This window comes from Pelodiscus sinensis, chromosome 3 (assembly GCF_052426305.1).
Source record: "Pelodiscus sinensis isolate ZL-2025 chromosome 3, ASM5242630v1, whole genome shotgun sequence".
Taxonomy (NCBI): Eukaryota; Metazoa; Chordata; order Testudines; family Trionychidae; genus Pelodiscus; species Pelodiscus sinensis.
In genome coordinates, this window is record NC_143054.1 from 195529678 (window position 1) to 195549904 (window position 20227).

The window sequence follows — 20227 nt, forward strand, 5'->3', positions numbered from 1 at the left end:
CAGGATTTAGACAAGCCCCGCAGTAAAACACTCACCCAGAGTCGAGCCAGTTACCTTTGGGCAGTGTTCTCACTGGACCGGGATGATGCGATAGTGTTGCTAACACAGCGAGGGCTGACAAGAACAGCTGTTCACCTTGAGGGACAGCTTTGTGGCTGTAGTTAGGCATGTCTAGATAGGAGGAAGACATCAGACGTCTATCCCCAGCTTTACCGATTGGCTCCCTGTGTCACTAGAGAAAGCCCTTTAACCGCACTGCACCTTAGCTCTGCATGTGCAAAATGCCCTTTGTGCTCTGCAGGCTGCAATCTCTTTGGGGTAGCGGCCGCCTGTCGCTATGTCTTTGTACAGTGCCTTGTGCAATAGAACTGGCCCCGAGCTCAGATCCACATCAGCTCTTGGGAACGGTCATTATGGCGCTGCTAGCATAGGGCTTTGCTTGCCAGCATGTTAAATGCAACAGTGTGTGAGAAGAGCCATCGATAATGCCCACTGCCTTGACGGGTACACTGAGGAATCAAAGTTGGGACCGAAAGTGCCCTAGCCAGGGGTATGGCAGACCCATATCCTCCACGGATGGGGCACAGTAATACACACTGAGCAGCGGGTCATGCCTGCAGGGTTCTCTGAGCCAGTGGTTTTCTCCAGGGCAGATGTCCACCGGCACGGGATGTCGGGCCCCTCTCTGTACCTGGGTGGCTTCGTCGTGCTCCCATTGTGATCAATCCATCGCACCTGTTCTCCTTACGCTCTGCCGCTGCCCAGCCCGCTCCAGCAGGAGCCCATAGATAGGCCATGATGGCTGCAGCTCCCAGCCCCGGGGACCTGCTGGGACACTCCCACAGGCCCATAGTGAGCAAAACCAATGAGTGAGGCCAGTGTAGCTGCTCTACCAGGTACTTGGAGATGGGTGGAAATATTGAGTCGTGCCCCTCCTTCACCAGAAAGCAGGAGGAGCACTGGGGTAGGGCCGTGCGAGAGGCCGTGCGAGCTCACCACGTCTGCACAGCAGCTAGAGTCACAGACCCACTGGTTTTGTTCAAGCCAGCGCGCTAACAATTGCACCCCAGGTTAGGCGCCCAGGTACACAGTGGGAGGGAGGGTGTAATTGGGCGGCTGAACGGAGCCACGGCCCATGCTGCTGTGGCCACGGGGCTGGTTTTAGTGTGCTGGGCAGTGCAGAGCTGGCGCACGTCTGTCTACCCTCACTGGGAAGTGTGGTCTGAGCCGCGGTGCAGACGTTCCCTCCGAGAACACCCCAGCTCGGCTGTAGGCCTTAGGAATGTCGGACAGAATTGGCCGTCGGTGGTAGCGGAGTGCCTACCGCCTCCACCCCCTTTTGGATCTCTCAGTGCTACGGTCACTGTTAGATCTCAGGCGTCTCCTGGCTGGGAAACCTTTCACTGTGGCATCAGGCAACCCAGGGCACTGTCAGCTGCCACCGGTTTTGTTTTAAAAAAGGAAAAGACCTTCCCAAGATAAACTCTCCATGGCCGTGGCTAGCACAGCCTGCTCGAAGGGCAGGTGAGGGTGGGCACGCTGGATGCCAACTTCTATTGTGCCCCCTTTATTTTTTTGAGTTGACTACTGAGGGGTAGGAGTGGAAGTGCCAACATCATTTTCATCCCGGCTGGCAAAATGCTCAGAGCAGCTCCTGGTGACCAGCCTTATTTCTCTGGGCTGAGGAGCTGTGGACCGTGCTGGTGACCTAAGAGGTGCATTTGAACAGTTTTCTACGGCACCCGACCCCGGTTGTCCATTTCATCCTGTCGAGCTGTGGCTTGTCATTATAAACCGAGAGGGTGAGTTCTCCAGGGCAGAGTCTGTCTTCTTAATTCTCATTGCTACAGAGCCTAGCAAAATAGGGCCCTGAGCCTTGATTTGGCAAAAGACAACTGGTTAATGCTAAAGGTGCTGTTTGAGACGTCTGATCGCTTTTACCATAGGAGAGCCATGTGATCTGGGCTATCTCCTACAGTTACAGAAGCGACGAGACCCCCTCTGGGCATGACGTTCCTCTGATGTTTTTCTGGAAGCCCCATCTTCAATATTCATTTAAACATCTGTTTATTTTTCACCAAAAGCTACTTTCGCCTCCCTTCCCCGATTCCAGCACAAGTGAGGACCGATCGCTCTTCCAGTCATACTATTTCTCCCCCCAGCTCCCCGGAGCCTGAAATATTTCAGAAGCCGGATAGCTCCAGGGTCCTGGATCTGCTTTGCAAGTGAATACACGAGGCATCTTGCATCATGAAAGTTCCACCCAATGCCACTTGCGTTTCCGTTTCTCCTTCCCAAACGTTTATAGGTCAGAAGGGACCTTTCTGATAATCCAGTCTCTGGCTTTGGGCACTCAGAGGGGCAGAAGCTCGCTCAGTGATTCCCACAGTGTGGGGTACTGGGGAAGGCCGGCTGTGCCTCCACAGCCCAGGGCCGGCCCACAACATTTTGGCACCTGAGGCGGGGAGCTCAAATGACGCCCCCATGCCCCCTCGCTTGGGCCAAAACTTTGAAAGGTCTCAATTCTCTGGGTCCTATGGCACCCCTCTCCTCCCCCAGTCTGGCACCTGAGGTGGCCACCTCAGTTCGCCTCATGGTAAAGCCAGCCCTGCCACAGCCCCACCTGGCAGGGAGAATCTGGCCTCTCCAGCACCAGCGTTCTGGTTGACTAGGGAGTTGGCAGGATCTCACCACTACTTCCCGCTGCCCGCTCTCCTCTGACGGGAGGACGGGGTTGCCTCTCGGGTACGGGCTGCGGGAGAGGGAAGGTGTTGTGCTGTAGGAACGCAGCAGCTGGAAGCCATGCTCAGGCCTGGGGCACAAGCCCCGTAAGCAGCCTGAGAGGAGGGTCCCTACGAGGATGCTCTGAACCGACGTATCAGCCCCTGATATGCGGGGACTCTCCTGCTGTCGCCTCCCTAGTCCCCTTGTCCCGTGATCCCCCTCCTGCCCATGTCATTGGGGGGCATGTGCCCCCTCAAGCCCCCCATGTGTCACCCCGCTTAACTCTTTCACTCCAGGTGGTGGCAGGAATAAATCAATGGGAACCCAGCACGTTGGCCGATGAAAGATTAATACCAGTAAGTGTGTCCTTATCCAATGCTACAACATAGGAGATGTAAGCACATGCCGATGCAAGCAATAGGTTTAGAACATCCCAGATATTTACCTAAGTTCTGGGGCAGTGCTGACTAATCGACGGCCAGCCTGATGGGAAGAAAAGGTGTCAGAAAAAATATCTCTTAGCATGGCATCAGAGAACTGCTCCAAAACACATTTCATGAGCTAGTCTTTTATAACTAACTTTTATGAACCACAAAGATCAGAGTGCTAGGTCATCCCTTTACTTAATATCAATCAATTGCTTTGCAATAAACATTCCTAACCAGCTTAGTCAGAATACGCTTCTCCATCAAAGGCACCCAAATTCATTGCTCTCGTCCACTCCTTTTCATTCAGTCTCAGGTGTTGAATTTTTTTCCTCCTCTCTTCCCATTCCAATTAGCAGCGCCTGCAAGTTTGCAGCTAGTTTTGACCTTCCCTTCAGAAGTCCAACTATTCAAATTAACCGTTCCCGATGTGGTTTTCTAGTTTATTCATTCACATGCAGAAAGGGATCTAGGGGTCATACTGGACCACAAGCTAAATATGAGTTTACAGGGTGACACTTGCAAAAAAAGCACATATCACTCTGGGATGCATTAACAGGAGTCTTGTGAGCAAGACACGAGAAGTCATTCTTCCACTCTACTCTGCACTGATTAGGCCTCAATTGGAGTATTGTGTCCAGTTCTGGGCATCACATTTCAGGAAAGATGTGGAGAAATTGGAGAAGGTCCAGAGAAGAGCAACAAGAATGATTAAAGGTCATGAGCTATGAGGAAAGACTGAAAGAATTGGGCTTGTTTAGTTTAGAAAAGAGAAGACTGAGAGGGGACGTGATAGAGGTTTTCAGGTATCTAAAAGGGTGTCACAAGGAGGACTCCTGCAATGAGGTTGAACAGGTAGTTCGAAATAGGGCTTTATTTCGAACACACGTTTCACTGCCGCGTGTAGATGCAGGCAGTTATTCCAGGCTTGTCAATTTCAAAAAATGGCGCCCGTCCGGGAAGATGCAAATCAAGCGCAGGATATGTAAATCCCGGGCTTGATTTGCAATTTTGAGTGCCTACATTTGCAGCCCTATTTCAAATTAGGTTGCAAGTGTAGACATACCCTAAGAGTGAAGCCAGCAAACAGTTAATCTCATGTATATCTTTACTCACAGGATCAGTCCTGAGTTAAATGAGACTACTTGTGTGAATAAAAGTACAGAGACATAAGAGTTGCTGGATCAGGACCTAAGAGTTGAGGATTCAAATACAGGAACACCAGAAAATTTGTTCTGGTTCATAGGTCATAAAGCCAGAAGAAACCACTGTGATCACCTAGATTGCCTTCCTCTGTAACACAGACCAGAGACATTTTTGAAGTAATTCCTGATTGAACTAGAGCGTGTCCTTTAGAAAAACCACCCAGTCTTGATTCAAAAATTGCCAGAGATGGAGAATGTCCCTCAACCTGTGGCAAGCTGTTCTGGTGATGAACTACCCTTGTTTTTTTCAGTGTATCTTATTTCTAGTCTGAATTTGGCTCATTCTCTTGCTTTCAGCTCAGTTCCTCCCAGATGATATTTCGCTTTGTTTTGTTTCAGAAATCAAACTAAAGAGCACCCGTTATGAAGAGCCTGAGCATGTCTCGTGCGGCTAGGTGCACTGAATGGGAGGGTGTTATTAAATGCCGTTGATATCACAGACCACAGAATGTGAAACACCGATCAGCATCCACCCCCCCTTCCAGTGCCCATTGTTTTTACGTTGAGTGGTGACTGACAACTTGGCATCCGTCGTCCAGCCCCCTGCCCGTCTTCCCCAGACGATGAGGTTTAAGAAACGGGAGCCAACGGAATCATGGCCACATGTTTGTCATTAGTCACGAGACGACAGCAAGAGACGGAGGACACAGCTCAGCACTTGTTTACATTAGAGGCTTTGGGGCTCTGTGAACTCCAGTACCGAGCTGAGCACATTTTCTGGACATGTAATATATTCACCAAAAATGTAAATTGGGGTCAACTGACACAAGTCAGAAATTAGTGCCAAATGGGGCACATAGATTTGCTTTTCTTTTACTAGCCAAACCTACGTCAAAATGGATTTCCACGTTTTCCAAACAAAACGTTTGGACATGATTTTGAGTGCTGAGATTTGGCTGGATTTCTTTTAACAAGCAACCCCCACCCAACAGGATAAGAAATACCTGAAAACTATACGAAATGGGGAGAGAGGAGGCCCCCTCAGCTCAGCTGGGTCCTCTCAATGCTGCTTTAACAGTCATTTTTCAAACTCTGTACAAAACGTACATTTGGATCGACGTGATCTCAAACTCAGCCGTTCAAAAGGGAGCAGCGCCGCCGAAACCAGCTTCCAACTGAGCTGAGAAAAGTCAAACATGTTTAATTATCCTTTCCCCAAAAGATGGTGTCAGCCTGCGAGACTGGCATCATCAGGGTTTTACTCATTATCAGGCGAGCTGACAGACTCACTGGGCCCTTGGGCAAGGTGGGGGAGGGGTGGCTCCATGCTCCAAGAATGGGTGGGGCCTCAGGCAGAAGGGGCGGAGCCAGGACAGCTGGTCCTCAGCACCACCCAGACAATGCCCCTCCTCAGCGCTGTCCACAGAATGCTGCCGGGGGCCTGGCTACCACCGATGCTGCAGTAACAGTGATGGCAGCCGGAAGCCCCAGGCCCCTTTCAATCGCCTCCTTAAACCTCCCTCCGCATCAGCGGGTCTGCTTATTATATGCAATGCAGAAATCTAAGAGACTCCGGACTAAAATAATAAACATGAGTTTGTGTTTGTATCTACACTCATCTCCAGAGAGATGTAATGGTCTTGTCAAAGGCAAAATCCTAGCTTAGCCTGGAATGATAGCCCCACTATAATAAATTATTCGTTTATTACATCAATCTAATGCAACCGCTGGAATCCATTTTCAGGAAAGGACCAGCTTTATCAACTTTATTTTCCACACTAAAATGATTTGGAAGTGCACCACCTTCTCCTGTTCAATACCCCAAGCCCTTACACCTTGGGCTCTCAGACATATCTGGTGCCCTGAGGTAGTCACTTACCACTGTGCCATTTCTACAGTGTAACATGGACATGGCTTCACTTTGGTCAATAACATCATCCTGAAAGGTCAAATAAATCAGAGAATGTCACTCCTTTGCCGATGTCCAGGATCTCACAGATCGGCTTCTCATTGGAGGACATGGATTCCTACCCCAATGACGTGGAGACTGGGTATATTCTTAGCGTAACATGTTTTATTTACTCTGTATACAGCAATCTTGGTAAGAAATACATACACAATCCCTTCTTCTAGAAATCTCAGCCCCGCCCCAATGCCTACTACCCAGGATGCTTCTGTGCTCCAAGAATTGATGCTAGCAATAGGGATAGATGCAGAAAGCATGCTCTGACCATATGAATCTGCAACAACATAGCTAACACTTCAGCACTTCTTCAAAGACTAAAAGCTTGCTCGCACACTAAGGAAAAAACAATGCTGCATCACAGCACTACTGGCGCCTTTCACCCTGACAACAACGAAATGTTAGCAATATAGCTGGAGACACATTTTTTGGGACAGCTCACCCCATTTTCTTGGCCAGCTCCAGTCAGTATTTTCTTGGACCTTCAATGAAAAAATTGTTATACTCTTTCCCCCCTTCTTGGGCTGCCCCTTGCCTGTGCTTAAGATACTATTGGCACTGCCCTGATCTGCAGTCCCCAAAAATATAGGCCAGACTGCTCTGCAAGCCCTGGATCAATTATTTGATCATCTATCCCCTGCACTAGGCCTAACAGACTCTCCCCTTTATCCCTCACGGTGGAAGTACTGTATACACCAGACAGTTCCCTCCTCTAAAGAGTCTGCTTCTGAAACAGAGTTGCTAGCTGCCTGAAATTCCTGTCCCTTCAACTTTCCTCAATGGCCCCATTCCCGGTGTTACTGTGCAACCTGACATGCACATTGGAGAGGTGAAATTCTCAGCCTGTACAATTGTTAAAGCTGTATTATTTTTGCACCTGCGTGTCTCAGAAGAAATCATACTAGTGGCAGAAAGACTGTGCCGTCACTTTAAGGCAGGGGTGGGCAATAATAGTTGATAGGGAGCCTTGCCAAGATTTTGGTAAGAGGTTCAGGGCTGCGCTTTACTACGGAGGTGGTGCAGGGTCTAGGAGAAAGTTTGGGTGTAGAAGGGAGCTTGTGGTAGGTGACTGGGGTGCAGGAGAGGGTATGGGATCTGAGAGGGAGTTTGGGTGAAGGAGGGAGTTGTGATCTGGGGCAGAGGCTTTGGGTGCAGGGTCTGGGGAGGGTATGGATGCAGGAGAATATTCTGGCCTGGGAGGGGTGTAGGATGGGGTGCAGAGTCTGGGAGGGAGCTGTGACCTGGGGCAGGGGGTTAGGGAGGATGCAGTGGGTTAGAGTGATGACCTGGCAGGAGGGGGTGGTGGCCTGGGGCAAGGAGCTGAGGGGAGGGTGAGGCTGGGGTGCCAGAGGCAGGCTGTGGCTTGGAGACGCTTACCTAGGTGTCTCCTGGCCAGCAACCCTGCAGGACCTCAAGGCAGACCCCCTGCCTGCCACAGTCCCAGGCTGCTCAAAGTGTCTGGCTGCTCCCTGTGGCTCTGCTTTGGATGCCAAGTGGGGAGGGGGAGGCGTCTCATGCTACACCCCACCCCCCACAGCAAAATCTCTCAGCTCCTATTGGCTGGAAGCCTCCCTTTCCTCCCAGAGCCTGGAGCAGAGAGTCACAGGGAGCAGCCAGCCATTTAAAGTGGTGTGGGGCTGCTCTGTGCCAGAGGGTCCTGGTGGGGCAACCCGCAGTCCGTATCTTGCCTGCCCCTGCTTTAAGGTTTCAATCACCAGATTGCTGATGCTGGCAAACAACTGTCCAGCGGCCCACTGAACTGCTGCTGTTCTGTATGAGGATTGTGCATGTGACTGCACAAGACAAGGCATGAAAGGCTACTAGAGGAACGTGCAGAAATTGAATTGCAACGGTACTGTTGACCCAGGACAAATCACAGACTGCTTACTAGGGTCTGACTTGGCTCCTGGACATTTTCCTAACCCTCTGTTTGGTTTTGCCTGATGATCCTGGGCATCTTCTCTCCCCACCAGGGAACGAGGCAGAGACTTTCACCCAGACACAAAACACCTTTACGTTAATGGGAGGAAGTCTTGCCAATTGTGCTCACAGTCTAGTCACTAGCTGTAATATCCCCAGACAGGTAGCTGGGTAGATAGTTTTCCAAATGACCTCCATTTTTCCCCCCCAACATCGTTGTTGCGAACTTGAGGCATTCTTCCAAGGTGTTCGGTTTCCAGTGGCATGCTTGCTACAACCCAGCACTGCAACACCAATATCAGGGGTTGTAACACCCTTTCCTTTGCTGGATGTGCCAAGAATTTTCTGGGCAAATGCTCATTTAAGATTGTTTCCACCTAAGAACTGGCTGTGTGTTTTCAGTTTCACTAGCAGCGTGACTTTAGAACCACTTACAAAACTGTAGTTACTTTTTCTTTTTTAAAACAAGGAGCGGTGTGGTTATCTACCCTCCTTGAGCACTGACTAACAGCCAGTGGCTGATGTAGATTTAGAGCAATTATGAATCCTAATAGCTATGATAACAACTTCAGACAAATGGCCTTTACCCAACAAGCCTTTGGACGGGGATTAAAATGCCAGTGGCTGAATGAGGTACACGCAGCAGATTCATTAACACTTTACCTGAGGGAAGAGTATCTCATGGCCGACCCATGGTGGTTTTTTTAGTCCTGTTTTCACACATGTGCATTACCATGTTAACTGATGTGACTGTGAATTTTATAAACAGGAGATACATGTTTGTCATTGACACGTTAATTCACGCGTGTTAAAATGAGACTAAATCATCAAGTAACAGCAAGATGTTAGCACCTGTGATGCCAGTGACTGGAGTTTGATTATTGGTTACCAGCTGAATAGAAACCCTAAACAGGAATGCTAAGGTTTCATAGAAGTGTCTCTGTTTGCAAACTGTTCCTCGATGTTACGCAGCTTCTTTATGTCCACAGCTGGATGCCCGGGAGAAGTCTGTGCTCTTTTAAAGACAATCCAGGAAGGTAAATAAGAGCTTGTCTACACAAAGAAATTAATTCGGAATAATGTAGGATGTGAATTTAAAGCACAATAGCTCTTCCAGACAGTGTCCATATGTAGATACATCTCTGTATTAATCATAAATCTCTGTATTAATCGTTTTCTCACTGAAGAGTTTAACCTGGTATTATGTCTTTTTATGTAGAAACTCTGAATCTTTTCATATATAACTTTGCATTAAGACTTATATTATAAAAACTTCATATTAGGACTTTTTAGACCATAGGAATAGTTAAGGTAAAGAAAATGTCTTTTTCCAAGGCGTAGAAAGAGCTCCTCCCTTTAACTGATTGCCCTGTTGAATGAAAGAGGGGTGAGTGAGTAAGGTATGGAAGTCAGGTGCAGCTGAACAGCTGCAGCAGTTGAAGAGGGGATGGAAGCCAGATCCAAGGACAACACGCTTTCTTTGTATTACCTGTCAAGTGGGATATACTGAGGGCCTGGGGAGAAGCAAGTGCCTTCTTTTGGACGCACCCGTGTTGAGAGGAGTCATTAAGAAGAACTGCATATGCGGCAGATTTTGCATATGTATGTCATGATAGATTTGCATGAGAGGGAAGCCACTATAAAACTAAGGTGTCTTGCAGGGGGACCTCTGGTTTCGTCTTGTCAACATGGGAGCACTGATCTGGATCGGCAGAAGCCCGGCTCCACCCCTCTCCCACCTAACCAATGCAGTTAGGGGGAGCAACTATTGGTAACAACAACAAGACGGAGTGTGTGTGTGTGTGTGTGTGTGTGTAATATATCACATACATATGACAAGTGTTGATTGCTACATTACCAATAAATGTGGCATATTGCCTTGTCCCCCGAAAAGATCCCGTGCAGCACTTTAAATACAACACATCTGAGTCACTATTCTGCAATAGCTATTAGACAAAGGCTAGAGAGGGATTTCTGCATATTTTGCTTCTTCTCTGAAGGTGTCAAAGGGTGAAAGGCGTGTCATTACGGGTATGTTTACACGGCAGCCGGGAGGTACAACCCCCATCTGAGATCCTAGGGACGAACCGGGGCAGCTAGCTAAAGCCACAGCTGCCATCACCGTCACTGTACTATTCTTAGGTGCCACGCAAGTGAGTGGCCTTGTAATTATTCATCCGAGCCATTCCCCGCTTGGTGAATCACTCTTCCACACTACTGCCAGGTAAGTGCCCCTAACCCTGAGAAGAGAGAGAGGGAGTGAAATACCTGGGCCTTCCACTTTCCTCATCACTCAGGTTTCCTTATCATTTCTGTTGACCTGCAGCATCTGCCCTTGTGACAATGAAGACCCCTTTGCACAGTGATACTGGCTCGCGATGAACAATTTGCACGTCTCACGGCAGGCTGTAAGGTTTGCTCCTGTCCTAACCCTTTCCCGAGAAGCAGACATCTCTCTGCTTGAACACTGGACTCCCATTGCCTGGGCGCAGCTCCCCAAACGCTCAGCTAGACCAGCTCAGGTGAGCTGCAGGAGCTGATTTCCAAACGGGAACTTTACACGCACATGGGGAGTCCGCCTCTGTTCTCCCAGTGCAGTATACTTCCCTCCAGCTCTCTGTATACAGTCTCTTCATCCCTTCCTTTGAGCCATCTTACAGGGTCACGGCTGTTCTTAATCACTGGAAGAAAGACTCTTTCCAGGACTTTGCAAGAAATTCTGCCTAAATCTCTTGCTGATGCCAGAGCTTGTTTTCTTATGCAATGATGAGCCCCTCAATTATCTGGCCAAGGTTTGCGAGCATTCCTGCTTGTATTATTCACCTGTGCTTTACGATCCACGATAGAACAACTTGATCCGAAAATTATGTCCTATTAACTAAGCAGAGCAGATCCTAGTCAAGTGCATTAATACCAATTGGAGCTGTTCCGAAAGTTTCATTTAAAAAAAATAATAAGTCTTTTTCAGGAAGTGGAAATTTCTATCACAAACATTCTGTTTCCTTTTAAATTGATCTGGGTTTTATCAAAAAGCTGTTTTCAGTATGAGTGGTTTATGACTTACCAAAACCAAAACCAAAAACTGTTTGGAGGTGAACAACTTTAAAGATTGTTTCAACAAAAGTTGAAAGAGGGTTTGGTTTTCTCCCTATTGTTTCTGGGACCGGAGGATGAGTACATCTCGTTCCTCCTCCCGCCCCCTTTCCCCCCGCTCTAATGCTGTGCATATTTGCCAAAGCTGAACCTCTGGCTCATATTTACTTTCTAACCCTCTCCAATCTGAAAGTTCATTAAACTAAATTAAGTGTGGCATTCCTTGCAGACATTTGTTTTTATTAACAGAGGATACATGCACTCTTTCCGGATATCCTCAGCCTTGGCGAAGAGGGTTACAGCGCCATGAACACTGCTGTCATGATTTTCACAAAAACAATTGATAGAAATAGTTGTAAGGCATTCCAGGAAAATAGAAAAACAAAACATGACAGACCTTTCTTGACAGGACACTATGTGCCAACTAAAAGTTTCTCATTAGACCGGCTTAAGCAAACAGCATTTTTGCAAGCATGGTCTGTTTATATATTTTAGCTCATTGCTACATTCCCAAATACCCTAAGCTTCGGCATCAAAATGGGAACAGATGCTAGGACCTACCCTCCACAAAAGCTGAAATTTTATCTATATGTAATGTTTGGTTTTATCCAAAGTCAAAAGGGCAAAGAATTTAGCATGTGATGCATGAACCTGAGTAGTGTTTGAGTCCTGCTGTTGACTCAACGGGCTTTGAATCAGGCCCTAATTGCATAATGGTCGCTGGTTTTGTTTTATTTTGTTTTTTTCAAATTAAAGGTCATTGTCTCAGGAACTGCTTATCAGGAGCGAAGCTCTAGTTAGATCCTGTTATTAGCACAAACTGTTGTCCTCTCAATCTTTTTTTTTTTTCACCCGGTAGTTTCTTGCTACCGTTTCCCAAATTATTTTGAGGGACTCAGAGCAGATTATGCTGGACTAAAGGGGTAGGGATAGCTCCGAGGTTTGAGCATTGCTAAAACTGGGGTTGTGAGTTTAATCCTTAAGGGGGCCATTTAGGGATGTGGACAAGTCTGTCAGGGATGGTATGTGGTCCTGCCATGAGGGCAGAGGACTTGACTTAATGACCTCTCAAGGTCCCCTCCAGCTCTATGAGATAGGTATATCTCCATAATTTACTATCCAAGGTTGGCACAGTGCCTCAATTACATGCATTCCAGCATCATATGTTTGATTCCCTTCTTTATCTGACACACTGGTCTGATTTCTGTGGTCTAAAGAAGGGGTGAAATAGCCAGCTACCCATTCCAACCATGCCCACATGTAAGTTAATGGTTTTGGTGACTGCAAAGAGGTAAAGTTCCCACAAAAACACACTTCCAGGGTTAGGTGTCTGAGAGAATTCATGAAACAGGTATAGATGCCTCTCATGGACAAAAAGGCATTGCAGTTCTCAGTCCGCGGTTTATTATGCTGCTTGCTTCTTTCAGCGTCTAACTGAGATCTGAAAGGTGTTTGCCTTTCAAGAGCTACCAGACACAGAAAGGTGATCAGAAGGCAAAGAGAAACAGAACTTACAGACAGGAAGGACTAAAAGGGCAGTACCAGATGTGATGGAGAAACAGAAAAGGAAGCATCAAGGGAGAAAAGAATGAAAAAGAAAAGATCTAATGTATTTTAGACCCTTCACCCCACCCCCTGGGACATGTTTCTGATACCCTTACTCAAGATGAATGGTATCTGAGTGCATGACAGATCTGTGGTGATAAACGGGGTTGGTAGATCTACCTCATTTGTCAGCCTATCTGTTGGAAAGTGGATACAAGTTTATGAAGTGTTAATTAACCAAAACAATATATCTGGAGGAAAGGTGCAAAAAGGAGACAGGGACTGGCTTGGTGTAAATCAGAGGTTCTTTGTCGAGAGGCGTCCCTGGGGGTGCTCCACATCAGGTGTTGAGCGCCCCAGCACTTCTCAACAGATTTTTCTGAGCAATGTATTGGGGGCCGTGCATGTGCAGTGCACACGAGCCTCCCTCAGTACTATCGCGCATGTGTCCCCACCCTTCAGTTCCTTTCTACCGTCCCCCGGCTTCAGACAGAACTCTCCTGCTCTCGCAAAGATTTCTCCTCACAAACATATTTCTTGAAATACTTGTTTAGAGTTAGTTTATTTCCATAGTTTCTGTTAGTAGTTAGCTAATTTACTTGTTTAGAGTTTAAAAAAAACCCAACCCAACCGCTTGCAGTCTTGAACTGCGATCTCCAGCCGCCTGGTTTTGAAAGCTGTGCGCTCTGCAAGAATGTGATGCCTGTCACCAACGGCGCTAAGACAAAAACGTGCAAAGACAGAGAGCTGCAACTTAAAATGTCCTGTTCTGACAAGGACAAACACCACACCTCTGACCCGGGCTGGGGTCTGAGCAATACACCTATGAGGCAAACGTAAGCCATCAAAAAACAGGACTATGTAGCACTTTAAAGACTAACAAGATGGTTTATTAGGTGATGAGCTTTCGTGGGCTAGACCCACTTCCTCAGATCAAATAGTGGAAAAAAATTTCCTCTATTTGATCTGAGGAAGTGGGTCTGGCCCACGAAAGCTCATCATCTAATAAACCATCTTGTTAGTCTTTAAAGTGCTACACAGTCCTGTTTTTTGTTTTAGCTACACTAGACTAACACGGCTACATTTCTATCACTATTTTCTAAGCCATCAAAGGCAGGGATGAGCGCCCTGAATCAGCAGCCCAGAAAACAGCAGGCTGAGGGGAGAAAGACACACTGCTCAGGCAATAACGCTTGAGCTTGTTTGACCTCGCAGGCACTCTGGGTGAGCACAAAAAGGGCAATAAAAATGCAAAAAAATTTGCCCTTACCGAGGCAACAGGTGTGCCCGTGCCCGCCTTACACTCTGCGTTGATACATCAGTGCTTGCCCTACCACCAGCCATAGGAGATCTTCCCGCTCCCATCACAGCAACGAGGAATCCCCTCATATACCCACCACTGGATGCCCCCTTCTCCCGTTACCAGGGGCAACACCTCAGAGGAGCGCTGCCTCAGCAGCTCGGCCAACTTGTTTACTAGTCGGCAGAGGTATCCACGCTGCATACTCCCCTCACTAGCCACAAGGGCCACAAAGACCTGGCAATCTCCCACTTTACATTCGCCTTGCTTGACTGATAGCATACATCCTCTATCTCCATTCTCTGATTACTCTGACTTTCCCTCCCTCCTCTCTGAGGACCAGGAGGAATGTTTACCTGCTTTTTCACCTCAGCCATATATGGAGGGCTCTCCGTGGTCTACTTATCAGCAACAGCCAGATTTTCTTAGAGCACAAATGGCTCCTTATTTTTGGATGCCACCACCTATGCTTGGCCCCCCACAGTGGCAAATGTTCAATCAACCACCTCAACAATATAAAAAGAGACCATGTAAGATGAAGCATATGGCGAAACCCTGCTCGCCCTTAACCCTGTCACCCCACACATCTATGAGGGGAACTGACAGTGAAAGCCATTGCTCTCCGATGTCGGCTTCTACATCCACATTACATTCAAATGCAGCCTCAGCCATAGAGCAGGCATTGTTACCATCTGCTACTCAGACCACCGATGATCTCTCCTCTTTCCAAGATGTATTTAAGAGTCGCTATTGATTTGAATATATGCCGGCTTGTAATCTACTCACCATGGGCAAGTAGATTACATGATTTGTCGAGCCCCGAATATATCTATGGAAGAAGTTCCAGTTTCTCAACATGAACTCACTAACATCCTCCAGCCCAGTATAGCAACAAAGATGGCACTTCCTATTAATCCAGCCATCTTGGAGCCCACTAAAACCCCATAGCAAACACCTGCATCCATCCCACCAACATGCAGGAAAGCCGATCAAAAATACTATGTTCCCCCCAACGGTTCTCAATTCCTCTTTTCTCACCCTCCACCCAACTCCCTCATAGTAGACACTGCACAGAAGAGAAACAAACAACAAAATCGTTCTACCCCATCTGAAAAGGACAATAAATGTCTAGACACGCTCAGAAAGAAGGTTTAAGCCTCTGTCACTCTTCAGATGAGAGTGGCGAACTATGCTGCTTTATTAAGTAAATATGACTTCAATAATCATACACATTTCAATACTTTTATTGAAGATATCCCTGCCAGCAAAAAGGCACAGTTTCAGGCTCTTGTTTCAGAAGGCCAGATAATATTGTGAATAGCCCTGCAAGCTGCACTTGAATCAGCAGACACAGCTACAAGGACTATGGCAACAGCAGTCACTATGAGACGAGCCTCATGGTTCAACTCTTCTGCTTTTCGCCGCCAAGTACAACCATCATAGAAGACCTTCCGTTCAATGGAGAAAAGCTATTTTCTGCAAAGACCAATGAACTGCTCCAATCAGTGAAAGATTCCAGAGCTATATTGTGGTAACTCGGTATCCAAACCCCTATGACGAGACAGAGACAGTACAGGTACCAACCATATAAGAAACCTAGGTACCCACAATTCACTTACCAGTACCAGAGACAAGACCATGCCCCGTACCAACAGCAGCAGGCAACACAGACGGCACCCTCAGACTAATAACCCCAACCGCTCATCCCAACCAAGCAAGCAAATTTGAATCAACAGTCAAAAGATGTAAAAATACACCCCATGCGCCAGAGCTTGAGATTGGTTCCAAACCTTTCCTATTTCGTTTATTACCTTTCCTTTCAAATTGGGTATCTATTACCACTGATAAGTGGGTAACTCAAACCATCTACGTAGGTTATACCATCCCTTTTCTCTCCCCCCACTCTCCCCACCCGCCCACCCCGTCCCTCTTGAGGGACCCCTCTCACGAAATCATTTTGCAACAAGAAATTGACCATCTTCTTGAATTAGGAGCCATAGAACTAGTACCCCAAGAGTTCCACGGAACTGGTTTCTACTCACATTATTTTCTTGTAGAGAAGAAGACAGGTGTTTGGAGGCCGATTCTTGATCTTCGGTTACTAAATAAATACATAAGGAAACAGAAATTCAAAATGGTTACCCTAAATACTATTATCCCAGTTCTGGAGTCCGGTGACTGGTTTTCTTCTCTTGACCTGCAGGATGCATATTTTCATGTATCCATTCGCCCCTCTCATAGATGTTTTCTTCGTTTCTCTTTAGGTCTCCAACACTACCCGTACACGGTACTGCCCTTTGGTCTCTGCACTGCACCAAGGGTATTCACGAAGATGCTAGCGGCTGTCGCTGCTCACCTCAGAAAACAAGGAATCACGATTTACCTATACTTAGACAACTGCCTTATCAAAGCGAGGACCAGTCAAGAATGTTATCAAGATACCATTACTATGATAACCTGCCTTCACTCACTAGGTTTCCTAATAAATTACGGCAAATCAACACTCACGCCAACCCAAACAATCCAATTCATCGGAGCTCAGCTCAATTCGATCACAGCCAGAGCCTCTTTACCGACAGACAGATTCACTTGCATCAGTCAACTCGCAAAATCGCTTAAAGAGATGCCAGTAGTAAGGGTTTACGACTGCCTTCAACTATTAGGTCACATGGATTCATGCAATCCTGTGGTCCCAAATGCACGTCTCTTTATGAGATGCCTCCAAGGTTGGCTCCGACACAAGTACAAGCCACACATCCATCATATGAACAAAATGCTCACACGACCATACCCAGTGAGAGCATCCCTACAATCTGTGCATAGGCATCCCCTTTCAAGCCCTGGACCCCTCTGTAGTTGTCACCACAGATGCATCCCTTATGGGCCAGACTGCCCATACAGAAAGCCGCACAGCACATGGCTTATGGTCTCCAGCAGACCACATGCTCCATATCAGTGCCCTCGAACTCAGGGCAGTTCGCCTGGCATGCCAAGAACAGTTACCCAATGTCACGGGAATACACGTAAAAATATACACAGACAACACCGCATGCATGTTCTATATAAACAAGCAGGGTGGTGCCCGATCACACAGTCTATGCCTGGAAGTGATAGCACTTTGGAATTGGTGTCTAGCCAGAGACATTCACATATCTGCTTGCCACCTTCCTGAGGTCCTCAATTCAATGGCAGAAGCCCTCAGCAGAGCCCAACCACAAGAGCACGAATGAGAACTCAACTATGCACTCCTCACCGACATCTTCAACCAATGGGGTTTCCCAGATATAGATTAATTTGCCACCTCAGTCAACAAAAAGTGCCCAGGTTATTGCTCCAGGGTGGGCACAGGGAAAGAGTCCTCCAGGGATGCTCTTATTATAACCTGGAATGCACTCCTACATTACGCTTTCTCCCCATTTCCTCTCCTCAACAGAGTCCTCATAAAGATTCTGAACGACAAAGCAAAAGTTATCCTCATTGCACTCTGTATCATATATCCTCACCCACAGTTTCGCACACTCCATCTCAAGGTGTGGTACTTCGATGGTTCACGGGCATAGAACTGCAGTGCTCTCAACAAGTCCGCGATGTCCTCTTTCAAAGCAGAGCACCTGCAACAAGAAAAACATACATGAGCAAATGGGCTCGATTTGTTCACTGGGCAACCTCTCGTAACATAGGACCACAAGACGTTCCACTTGCTGATATACTGGAATACCTGCTACACCTCAAACACTCACATCTCTCCCTCCGCTCAATCAGGATCCACTAAGCAGCCATTGCAACCTTCCATGTAACAGTGGAAGACACTACAGTCTTCACACACCCAGTAACCACGCTGAAACAAAAAACAGGACTATGTAGCACTTTAAAGACTAACAAGATGGTTTATTAGGTGATGAGCTTTCGTGGGCCAGACCCACTTCCTCAGATCAAATAGTGGAAGAAAATTGGCACGACCATATATACCAACGTGATACAATCAAAAAAATGAACACATATGAAATCCAAATGACGCCACCCTCTCCACTAGCTCTGGCTGAGTCCCAAACACCATCTGGGAGGTGAGACTTGGTCTCATGTGTATATGCACCCCCCCAATCTCCTGCCACCTCCTTTTCTTTCACTTCCCCCATATCACCCATTCAGTGAATGGGCACAGGTAGAGATGGGCCAGTCAGCTTGTCTGTGTTAGGGCTAGATTGTGAGTTGGATTCCATGCAGTGGCGCCTTTTCAGATTTTGGTCGGGGGGGGGGGGGGCTTTAACCATGATTCCAGGGGCTACTATGCACCTGAAAAGCTTAGTTTTCTGGCAGATAATTTAGAAGTTAGCAAGTGCGAACCCTGTAACTCATAGAATCATAGAACACTAGAACAGGAAGGGACCTCGCGAGATCATCGAGTCCGGTCCCCTGCCCTCATGGCAGGACCAAGCACCGTCTAGATCATCTCTGACAGGTGTCTGTCCAACCTGCTCTTAAATATCTCCAGTGATGGAGATTCCACAACCTCCCTAGGCAATTCATTCCAGTGTTTGACCATCCTGACAGGCAGGACATATATAAAAAGAATGACATAGATAATAGACCCACGCTGCTCTAATAACAACATGTCCCGGCATCTTGTGGCATGTCGCTTCAGGGCAAGGCAATATTCAAGGACTGTGAATGGCAGCTGCTTGAAAACGGGTAACCAAGAAATCCTATTTTTTCCAGCAAACAGATAAAGAACCTGTGGAACTCATTGCCACAAGGGATCAAATCTTAGCAACATTCAGAAAAGGATTGGACCTTTATATAGATAAGATGCAACTCCTGGGTGATACAAGAAAGGAATAGGAAAATCAAATAAGGTGCCTTTGTGTGGATTTCGGTGCCTAATTTAGGAACGTCAGAATTGCCGGGCCAGGGTCCATCTACTCATTCTCCTTTCTCTGACAGTGGCCAGCACCAGTGGCTGCAGAGAAAGGTGCAGCAAATACTGCCATGGACAACTGTGGAATAACCTGTCCACGGGGAACATTCTTCCTGGATCAAAAGCCACTGCAGCGCTGCTGTAGCTTGTTAGAAAGCTGCTGGGATTTCATCCCAGTGGGGGAGGCATTGCAGCGGTGGGAAGCTGATCAGCTCCTTGCAACCGGATCTGGGTCCTGCTCAGGAACTGCGGAGCCATGGGTGTTGAACTATGAATGTGCGCCTTTCAGCCCAGCCCCCGAAGTGAGGCAGGTGCTTCATGTCTGCAGAGATGCAGCTCCCAGCCGGCCCGACCTTCTCAGGACTAGATCCTGCCCACGCACCCCCAGGCATGGGGCCAGTTACTGGCCGTACTGAGCATTACTAATGAGAACACTGAGCATCTGCAGGTCCAGCCTTACGTTTACATGGGGGTAGAAACTGGAATGTCAAAACTGGATCTGAGCCAAGCCCCACGTAGGCCAGCACCCTCCACTCCGACCGCGGGCCGCACTGGCTGCTTCAGAGCACAGGGTAAGAAATCCTGCAGCCAGCCGGGAGGGGGTCACCTGCCTCGGGGGCTGTTTCCTCCTGACCCCCAGCACTTAGCTTGCCTTGTGCCCTGGAGAAGGAGGGTTTGTGTCCCTCTGATGCCCTAGGAGGGTTAGGCCACAGAGGGGCTGGGTGAAGTTGGACAAGTGTCACAGGAGCGGGACTGAAGGCCACTCCTGGCGTGGCACATCTTGGTTCTCATGCTGCCCCATTCTCCGGTCCCCCCAAACCCTGCCCCGAAGCTCCGGTCCTCCCAAGTTCTCATGCTCCACCCCATTCCACTCCTTCTCCCAAGCTCCTGCCCCTGTTCTGCCTCTTCCCCCCCTTTCTCTCCCCTAACCTCACCCCATCCTCACTCCTCCCCTCCCTCCTGGAGCTTCCGGAATGCCGCGAATCAGCTGTTTGTCGCAATGCAGAAGCACGGGGAGGGGTTGGTAAGTAGGGCGAGAGGTGCTGGAAGAAAGGGTAGAGTGGGACAGAGCTTGGCTGCCCGGGGCTTGACGCCCACTCATTTTCCCCCACGATGCTCCAGCCTTGGAATACCCATGGAATCGGCGCCTATGCACATAGGCACTTTGCGCTTTTACCTTCTCCCTTAAGTCAGGGC

The 20227-nt window shown here is 47.9% G+C and overlaps 1 protein-coding gene across 2 annotated transcripts in view; it reads right to left on the reverse strand.

The window, feature by feature from the left end:
- LOC102451311 (uncharacterized) overlaps window positions 1-19875 on the reverse strand; it is a 103742-nt gene extending 83867 nt beyond the window's left edge. The window contains exons 1-2 of one of the 2 annotated variants that reach the window (XM_089777555.1): window positions 17619-19875; window positions 16158-16216 (exon numbers count right to left, since the gene is read on the reverse strand). The gene's annotated coding sequence lies outside the window, so the exon portion shown is untranslated. Of the gene's footprint in view, window positions 1-16157; window positions 16747-17618 lie in introns of those variants that run through there. The other variant, XM_089777556.1, reaches the window with a different exon arrangement.
- Between the last annotated feature and the right edge of the window lie 352 nt (window positions 19876-20227).